This window comes from Triticum dicoccoides, chromosome 2A (assembly GCF_002162155.2).
Source record: "Triticum dicoccoides isolate Atlit2015 ecotype Zavitan chromosome 2A, WEW_v2.0, whole genome shotgun sequence".
In the NCBI taxonomy this organism is placed as follows: Eukaryota; Viridiplantae; Streptophyta; class Magnoliopsida; order Poales; family Poaceae; genus Triticum; species Triticum dicoccoides.
Window position 1 is genome coordinate 750204400 of NC_041382.1, and position 6913 is coordinate 750211312.

The following is a 6913-nucleotide window of genomic DNA, read 5'->3' on the forward strand; positions in this document are numbered from 1 at the left end:
GTTGACCCTCAGTGATGAGTGATCAGTAGTAATTTAATTTGTAGTAGTGTGCATAGTTCGTGCAAGACGGGCATTATAAAACAAGCACGGCGATTGCTAGCTCAAAGACATGGTTGACTCTACCCTAATTACAAATTGGAAGTGGCAAGAATATTATTTTCACCAACGCACACCGACAAGTGGAGAATCAACCTAAGCGGGAAACATTTTCCTGACTAGATTAATCAAGGTTCTTTTCCTGACTAGATTTCCATTTTTCGCTTGAGGAAACATTTTTTGGATAAAGGCTCGAGGAAATTAACATGGCCGAGATGAACTCATGTGGTAGTTGGTGGTAAGAAGCGTCCCTCCATAGCCAACCAGACCGTTGATATTAGCGCTTGCACTTGTTGCAGTAATGGTTTTGCGCGGACAACTCGGATGCGCATCGGTAGCAGAAGCTGTATCCACACCTACAATCGGCCGGAGAAAATCAAATTACTACTATAAACCAAGCCGGGGATGAGCTCAAATCATGCATGCATGCATGATGAGATCGAAATTTACAAGGAGAACGATAGATGATGGATTTGTCGTACGTACCTGCATTTGATGTAGTTGCACCCTTCCGATTTCTCCACGAACATCTGGCACTCGGGGCACCGCTGCCAGCCCTCCTTGCCGACGAGACGCCGGAGCAAGAGGTCCTCCCGGCCGCGCTCGTCCGGCCCGAGCTTCTGGAACTCGTCGCACCCCAAGCCGTCGTGCCACGGCACGGCGCACCGGGCGCAGAAAAGCCGGTGGCAGTGCGGGCACTCCGCCTCGCTGTCGGCGAGCAGGAGCGCCGAGCATTCCCGGTACGGGCAGTACATCCTCTTGGCGCCTACCGCGAGCTCGCACAGCAGCAAGCCCCACTTGTCTAGGAGGTCCGTGGGGATGATGCCGTGGCAGCTCTCCGGCTCGACGGCACCGTCCTCGCAGCCTGGGTGCGGGCATTCGATGCGAGCGACCATGTCGTCAAGCTTCGCGGCGATGTACTGGGCGACGCAGCTCGAGCAGAAGGCGTGGGCGCACGAGTTGACGCGGAACTTGAGGGTACCGGGCACCAGCTCCATGCAGATGGCGCAGTCCAAGAGCTCCCCGTCAACGTCGACCGGCAAATCTCCATTGCCCTTGGGCTTGGGGAGGAGGTCCGCGGGCTGATGCCGCGGAAGCTTTCCGGCTTGGCGGCGGCGTCCTTGCAGTTGTTGAGAAACACAACTCGAGCACAAGTCATGGGCGCACGAGGTGAAGCTGGGCCGTATACATGCACATGGCACCACATGCATGCACTTGGCGCAGTAGAAGCGCTTACCGTCGCCGTCCGCCGGTGAGTCTTCATTGCCCTCGCCATCGCTGTTCAACGAGGCGTCGTCCTCGCAGTCGGGGCATTCGACGGGAAGAGCGACGTCCTGGCGCTGCTTCATAGCGACGTACTTGGCGACGCAGCTCGAGCAGAAGACGTGGTCGTCGCACGAGCCGAAGCGGGATTTGAGGATGATGGGCGCCGTCTCCATGCACATGGGGCAGTAGAAGAGCTCACCGCGGCCGTCGTACCTCGTACGCGTGGTGGCCGTCCACGGGCGAATCCCCATTGCTATCGGCGATCAACATGGGGTCGCGCGGCTGGGTGCGGGGCATCGGGCTCGAGCCACGTTCTCGCCTAGTTTCGCTCGAGTCGACGCTGACTTTGAGGATGTCGGGCACCGTATCCATGTCCATGGTGGTATGTTGGTTGCCATCAACCGGCGGATCTCCCTCGCCGTCGGTGATGAACATGCCGTCGATTCGCGGTGATACTAGAAACGTTTCAGGCCTGAGTGAGTAGAGTGGGCAAGTTTTGAGCTCGACTGTTTCTAGGCAATACAGATACACCCCCACACGCCGCGCGCGGTGGTAGAAAGAATTAATTAACCAGCCGCGCGCGAGAAAGTAAAGAGAACTCACCTCACCACGAGCACGACGACCACCGTTGCCACGGCGAGGACCCAGCAGCACCATGCCTTGGCTCGCCAGCTCAAGCCCGTTTCAGCGGCAGGCGGGGCTAGCGCTGGAGGTGTAGGCGCCTGTGTGTCCGCCGGGACTGCTGTTGTCTTTGACGTCGGCACTGCGCCCAGGCCCAGCTCAATAGGGCCGACGGCGACCGTCTTGGTCAGCTTGGCTTCCCCGTCGGTGACGCTCCTCCGGTAGCAGTAGCGCACCTCTGGCTCTGGCGCTAAGAAGGCCTCGCTCCCGTTCTTGGCCATGAGGCCTTCCGCCGGCTGCCCCTCGCCCAAGAGGACGAATAGGAGGAGGAGAAAAGCCGCGGCGGAGGAGGACACGATCCCGGCCGACGGCGTCTTCGAATCCACCGTCGCTGTGCGAGTGCGATTCGTCCGGTCAAGGTCTTTCACCCCGCTCCGCGTACGGCTCAAGCATGCATATCCGCGTACGACTCGCCGCCACGGCAACACCATCGAAATTTCAGCTCTCGTTCCTCAAATCAGCCGGCCGTCTCCGTCGCCGTTGCGTGGCCTGTTTCCCTTCCTTTTTGCACTTCTTTAATCTACTACTACTAGTAACTGGAATGTTTTGATCCAAACCGGCGACGTTAGTTACAGTATTTTTTGCGTTCAATTTTCGTATGTCTCAAGTCTCAATCAATGCTCTATTCGTGAGATACTACGTTAAGATCCGTATAATTTTTTTCTTCAGTTTTCTTTCTTTTTTTCATGTTATTATGTCACTTAACTGAGACTTAATTTATCTCAGTCGACAGACCTAGCTACATCTTTTTGCGTTATGGCGGCAGAAAATGGATCAAACGTGAGGTATTTCGGTACGTCAGGAAGACGTGCGCTGCTACCATCGTACTATATCTACGTTTTCTTTTTTGCGAATAATCATATATGTCTACGTTGTTGCTAACTGGTTTCGCGGCTATGCGTGGCCGATAGAGGAAAAACATGGCTGGAAGCTGAGCTTAGAGCATTATTAGTAGAACCCTCGAACCCTCGAATCTTCACTAGCGTTTTAAGGGTTCAAAAATAATTTTTTATGCACTTTTACGTGTTGAAAAACAGGGGCAAAGATTAGAACCCTCAAACCCAACCCTTATAACGGAATATTCCCCATGAACGACGTTGTCGTTGCGCGCGGGAGGTCGACAGGGGCGACTAGCAGCGGCGGTCACGGGCGTTGACGCGGGAGTTGGGAGAATTTTTTCCTCCTGCGCGAGTATAACCGCCAAATGAGGGTTGGGGTAGGTTTTGCTCCCCAACCCTTAATTTTAAGGATTGGGAGAGGGTTTGAGGGTTGGACCTTTAAATTTTTTTGAGGGTTTAAGGGTTAAGGGGTTAGTCTACAGCTTTTTTTCGACGAAAACTGTAAAAAATTAGTTATTTTTAAGGATGTAAGGGTTTGAGGGCTTTACTAGTAATGCTTTTAGCTTGGATCGTACGCGAAAAGGACTGACTAGCAAAGGATATAGAACAGCTACATGTACCTCCACGGAAACGCACACAACACTTCTTTCGCTTTTCCTCGAAACTTCAATCCTCGGCACCCGGTTTTTGCTCAGTGACTGTCGCTCGGGGCCCACCCATTCTGAAAATACACATTTCTTACAACCGGAGACGACCATGTTATTGTTGGGGAACGTTGCAGAAAATTAAAATTTTTCCTACGGTTTCACCAAGATCCATCTATGAGTTCATCTAAGCAACGAGTCAAGGGAGAGAGTTTGCATCTACATACCACTTGTAGATCGCGTGCGGAAGCTTGCAAGGTGATGATGTAGTCGTACTCGACGTGATTGGAATCACCGATGACCAAGTGCTGAACGGACAGCACCTCCGCGTTCAACACACGTACGGGACGGGAGACGTCTCCTCCTTCTTGATCCAGCAAGGGGGAAGGAGAGGTTGAGGAAGACAGCTCCACCGGCAGCACGACGGCGTGGTGATGGTGGAGAGGCAGTACTCCGACAGGGCTTCGCCAAGCACACAATGAAGGAGGAGAGGTGTTGGGGAGGGGAGGGCTGCGCCTTGGAGGGTGGTGCGGCTGCCCTCCCCTCACCCCTCTATTTATAGGGGGAAGGGAGAAGGGGGCCGGCCCCCTAGAACCCATCTAGGGGGGGTGCGGCGGCCTAGGGGAGAGGGGAGAGGGTGGCTTGCCCCCCAAGCCAAGGGGGGCGCCCCCTCTAGGGTTCCCCCCTCAACCCTAGGCGCATGGGCCCAAGGGAGGGGGTGCGGCCAGCCCACCAGGGGCTGGCTCCCTGCCCCACGCAGCCCATGTGGCCCCCCGGGAGGGGTGGCCCCTCCCGGTGGACCCCCGGAACCCTTCCGGTGGCCCCGGTACAATACCGGTATGACCCCGAAACTTCCCGGTGTCCGTTTGACAACTTCCCATATATAAATCTTTACCTCCGGACCCTTACGGATCTCCTCGTGACGTCCAGGATCCCATCCGGGACTCCGAACAACATTCGGTAGTCACATACTAGTCTTCCTAATAACCCTAGCGTCACCGAACCTTAAGTGTGTAGACCCTACGGGTTCGGGAGACATGCAGACATGACCGAGACGCTCTCAGTCAATAACCAACAGCGGGATCTGGATACCCATGATGGCTCCCACATGCTCCTCGATGTTGTCATCGGATGAACCACGATGTCGAGGATTCGATCAAACCCTGTATGCAATTCCCTTTGTCAATCGGTACGTTACTTGCCCGAGACTCGATCGTCGGTATCCCAATACCTTGTTCAGTCTCGTTACCAGCAAGTCACTTTACTCGTACCGTAATGCATGATCCCGTGTCCAACACCTTGGTCACATTGAGCTCATTATGATGATGCATTACCGAGTGGGCCCAGAGATACCTCTCCGTCATACGGAGTGACAAATCCCAGTCTCGATCCGTGTCAACCCAACAGCTACTTTCGGAGATACCTGTAATGCACCTTTATAGTCACCTAGTTACGTTGTGACGTTTGATACACCCAAGGCACTCTTACGGTATCCGGGAGTTACACGATCTCATGGTCGAAGGAAGAGATACTTGACACTGGCAAAGCTCTAGCAAAACGAACTACACGATCTTTTATGCTATGCTTAGGATTGGGTCTTGTCCATCACATCATTCTCCTAATGATGTGATCCCGTTATCAACGACATCCAATGTCCATAGTCAGGAAACCATGACTATCTGTTGATCACAACAAGCTGGTCAACTAGAGGCTCACCAGGGACATATTGTGGTCTAAGTATTCACACGTGTATTACGATTTCCGGATAATACAGTTATAGCATGAATAAAAGACATTTATCATGAACATTGAAATATAATAATACTTTTATTATTGCCTCTAGGGCATATTTCCAACAGTCTCCCACTTGCACTAGAGTCACCAATCTAGTTACATTGTGATGAATCGAACACCCATGGAGTTCTGGTGTTGATCATGTTTTGCACGCGAGAGAGGTTAGTCAGCGGATCTGCGACATTCAGATCCGTGTGCACTTTGCAAATCTCTATGTCTCCATCTTGAACATTTTCATGGATGGAGTTGAAACGACGCTTGATGTGCCTGGTCTTCTTGTGAAACCTGGGCTCCTTGGCGAGGGCAATAGCTCCAGTGTTGTCACAGAAGAGTTTGATCGGCCCCGACGCATTGGGTATGACTCCTAGGTCGGTGATGAACTCCTTCACCCAAATCGCTTCATGCGCTGCCTCCGAGGCTGCCATGTACTCCGCTTCACACGTAGATCCCGCCACGACGCTCTGCTTGCAGCTGCACCAGCTTACTGCTCCACCATTCAACATATACACGTATCCGGTTTGTGACTTAGAGTCATCCAGATCTGAGTCGAAGCTAGCGTCGACGTAACCCTTTACGACGAGCTCTTCGTCTCTTCCATAAATGAGAAACATGTCCTTCGTCCTTTTCAGGTACTTCAGGATATTCTTGACCGCTGTCCAGTGTTCCTTGCCGGGATTACTTTGGTATCTTGCTACCAAACTTACGCAAGGTTTACATCGGGTCTGGTACACAGCATGGCATACATAATAGATCCTATGGCTGAAGCATAGGGGATGACACTCATCTCTTCTTTATCTTTTGCCGTGGTCGGTGACTGAGCCGAGCTCAATCTCACACCTTGTAACATAGGCAAGAACCCCTTCTTGGACTGATCCATTTTGAACCTCTTCAAAATCTTATCAAGGTATGTGCTTTGTGAAAGACCTATGAGGCGTCTCGATCTATCTCTATAGATCTTGATGCCTAATATATAAGCAGCTTCTCCAAGGTCCTTCATTGAAAAACACTTATTCAAGTAGGCCTTAATGCTGTCCAGAAATTCTATATTATTTCCCATCAAGAGTATGTCATCTACATATAATATGAGAAATGCTACAGAGCTCCCACTCACTTTCTTGTAAACGCAGGCTTCTTCATAAGTCTGCATAAACCCAAACGCTTAGATCATCTCATCAAAGCGAATGTTCCAACTCCGAGATGCTTGCACCAGTCCATAAATGGATCGCTGGAGCTTGCATACTTTGTTAGCGTTCCGAGGATCGACAAAACCTTCCGGCTGCATCATATACAGTTCTTCCTTAAGATGCCCGTTAAGGAATGCCGTTTTGATGTCCATTTGCCATATCTCATAATCATAGTATGCGGCAATTGCTAACATGATTCGGACGGACTTCAGCTTCGCTACGGGAGAGAAAGTCTCGTCGTAGTCAATCCCTTGAACTTGTCGATAACCCTTAGCGACAAGTCGAGCCTTATAGATTGTAACATTACCATCCGCGTCCGTCTTCTTCTTAAAGATCCATTTGTTTTCTATCGCTCGCCGATCATCGGGCAAGTCTGTCAAAGTCCATACTTTGTTTTCATACATGGATT

The 6913-nt window shown here is 51.7% G+C and overlaps 1 pseudogene; it reads right to left on the reverse strand.

Moving 5' to 3' along the window:
- Positions 1–373: 373 nt before the first annotated feature.
- LOC119358301 overlaps positions 374–6913 on the reverse strand; it is a 15747-nt pseudogene continuing 9207 nt past the window's right edge.